This window comes from Ciconia boyciana, chromosome 4 (assembly GCF_034638445.1).
Source record: "Ciconia boyciana chromosome 4, ASM3463844v1, whole genome shotgun sequence".
NCBI lineage: Eukaryota > Metazoa > Chordata > Aves > Ciconiiformes > Ciconiidae > Ciconia > Ciconia boyciana.
The window spans coordinates 60,029,776-60,033,338 of NC_132937.1; positions in this window are offsets into that span (position 1 = coordinate 60,029,776).

A 3,563-nucleotide genomic window follows, 5' to 3' on the forward strand; every position below is an offset into this window, starting at 1 on the left:
ATATAGAAAATTGTTGATAATGATAGTGAATAGAAGACACTTCCCAGCTGCTAGGAAGATGTTCCATTTTAAAAATGTTTGGTGCTATTTATTTTTTGATTCTGTGGAAAAAAAGAATACAAAAGTAGTTGCTCTGAATGCATTCTGTGAATTAACTAACAAACAAGAAAAGGCTAACTACAACAATCATCTCTTCTTCATTCAGTGAAATGAGTTTGACATGATTTCTGTGTTATTTGTAGACAACTGCCAACAACAGGAATTGTTTGGAAGTACATTTGTGCTTGCAAAAAGAGCAATCCTACACAAAGCAGGCACCAAAACCAAAATACAGATGACAGTTCACTAAACTGAGGCCACCAACAATTACTGTCCAGAACACAAAACAAAAAAACAGTTTAAAATCAGTAAGCTACCCAGCTTAATGAATAAATCCCCTCCAAGAAGGGTTATCATAGAGAAAAGTAACTTACTAAAAAGTAGTGAGGCATTCAGCGTTATTTTGATTTTAATAGTAAATGTCACAAATTTATGAACAGTCTCATGTGATTAAGTTTCCTGAAACAGGAGGAACATATTCCTGAAATAGCAGTCCTATATGCCATATTCAAGTTATAAATATTAATATTTCTCTAATAATTTTAATTCAAAATATGTAAATAGTTCTGCCTGTAAGAGCAGAAACTAGATTTCAAGTCTTTCACTCCATTCCCCAGCTAGACAGCCATGTTCACTACACTTGGTCCAACAGAGAAAGGCAGGGGGAGGGAGAGAGAGGTGGTCATTAATGTATTGTGTGTGAAGTTCAATTCCATAGGTTTGCACTAGATGAGTGAAAAACATGCCTGCTCAACCAGGACCCACAGGACATGGTGTCTGGGGAGAAAGGTGGTGGAAACTGGAAAAGTTTTCCTTTTGAATACTGGCAAGACTCAGGCACTGAGCGTCTCTGCACTAACAAGACAGAAACATTTTTGGGCAGACCTCTAGGGACTAAAAACTTTTATTGCCACAAAGAAAAGGTGACTAAAAACTTGTTCATGGAGTTGTGGATCACACTTTTGGATCTGATACCTAGTTCTACTTATATCCCTACTCACATCCCTAAACAGCTTTCTGAGAAAATAAGCATCAAATATACAGAGGATTTGAATCCAGGTGTGCCAAACACACATCCACCACTGGCTCAACTTTCCTGCCATAAGGTTGAATTTATAGTGCCAAAGACAGACTTTTATCATAGTCCTACATTAAGCAGTAGCATGGAAATAGGAGTGCCTTCTGGAATGCTGAGTTTAAGGCACCCATTAAAGGAAAGGGCATATTCAAGCTGATGTCAAAAATTTGCATTCAAATACCAGTTTTGTCACTATTTTTCTTGTCTTTGAAAAAACATGCAATGCTTTAGCCTTAGTTTTCCCATCTTCAGAAGGAAGTTAGAAACCCCTTAAAGAATCCTAAGAGTTATCATTACTTGTAAAACAGTTGAAGCTCAAAATTATTTAGAGGTGTGTTGGGGTTTTTTCCAAGTATTTCTAGAAAAAAATATATGGAAATCATTTTATTAAGTGTTGCAATAAATTGCAACATCTAGAGAGGCATAAACTCATTATGAAGATATAATTTGCTTTTTGAACAGTAGGATTATATGTTTATCAACATCCTTCTGTAGCTATTCAATAATTTCCACAGAGATATGCCAGAAAATACCCCATGGGAATTTTGCTCTGAAGCTAAGAGAATATTATTTAGCCCTTGAACATTCAAGGGTCAGTGTTACAGAAGTGAAAAGATATTTTTCCTAAAACAGCTTTAAGAGAGACAGTATGGCTCTAATGGAGAAAAAAAAAAAAGCTAATATTATATGCTCTTCTTTTACCTCTGGAAGATCTATATTGTCAGTAAAACAAAGAATCAATTAATTAGATTTTAATTCCTGGTCGCTTGGAGAATGTACCTATCTTTTAACTTCACTGAAATTGTGCTGTCAAACAAGTCCTATGAATCTCCTTTCGTCTTCTTTACTCACTTGTACAGTGCTTGAGATTGTGCACTGATATACTTGAGAATCAGATATCACAATATATAACACATTACTGAGAACCAACTGTGCTTGTGACTCTGCCAGAATGTTTCTGTTCTTGAAGCGCTCAAATGTCAGGTTGGGGTAATGAAATACTCAACGCTTGAGATAACTTTAGTCCAACAGAAAAAGCAGCAATGTCTTTTTTTTTTTTTTTCTTTAACCCAGAAAGAAAGATTTTACTGGCAAATAAAATATTCATTTTCAAATCAAACTTTGGGATGGAAAGCATGAGATGCATCCAGATTTCAGTTCTTACAAGGTCTTGAAGAAAATTTCCAGATGATCATATGCATATGCACTTTTTAAAATGAATCCTACACATCAACAGATTTTGTCTGTCTGAAGCCTTTTATGACAATAATTGTATGCAGAAGAATTGCATACTCTTCTCTAATAAAAATATAATATCCACAATAATGTCACCAGCCAATATCAGTTTTCCAGAGCATACTGGAATGTAACACAGTCAATGGTCCCATCTACCGAAAGGGGAAGTCTACATATGTCTGAGAAGACCACATCAAAAACAACAGCAGCAACAACATCTCCTCAAGTACGGTTGCTTCTCCCTTCTTCTCTCCTTATTCACATGAATACTATGCAGTTAAAACAAAATCTATACAGACCCAGGATACTTAAATTTACCTTGATATCCAGTCACTGGCTTGTGCCCTAACTCTACAACTCGTGCATGTAGAGCCACTACTCAAGAATGAGACTTCGATTTTGTGGAGATTTAAGAGTTGGTAGCACAGTTCATTCATTGTAAAAATACCTACATTGGATAATACATATATGACATAGCTATATTTTGGATAATAACTGCATTACACAAAAAAGGGAGAAAAAGCATCCTTGCTCTTATCGTTTCAAAGTACAGCTACTGTGGCCCAATCAGCCGAAATCTGTACACTGCATGTCCCACCAAGACACTAACGGAAAATTATGAGGAACCAGTTGACTGCTCCTCTCATTCTCTCAATTAGGCAGCTTAGATTCTAATTTCAAATTTTCAGCTGGCAGAGAGCCTGGAAGATCGGTTGAGTGAAAACCTGAAATGGTGGGGCCCAGAATACCATCCCAGGATTATTCACAGTCTTCCGTCATTCCTTTTGCAAGCACAGGTACAGTGTGTAGCAGCATGGGAGAAGTTTTAAGTCCTAGAGCCCCAGCCCGACAGTTTGCCATGGTGTAACAGCCAAGTGTGAAATCATCATTTACTTCCACTTGCTCGGTTATTACTACAAATTAGTAAGGACAGAGCAGAAGGTAGGCTGAGAGGAGAAATAATGGTGCTTTTCAGTGGGAGGGATGGCCAAGCAAGCCCCAGGGCAGCTGCCAAGCTCAGGCTGATGCATCAGCAGGTGATGGCAGCGGACTCAGGATAAAGGCGACCTGAAGCTGGGATCTCCAGCTACAGCATGCTTCACAAGTCAGGAAGTTTGGCTGGCCTCTGACTTGAGAGGAAAACTAACAT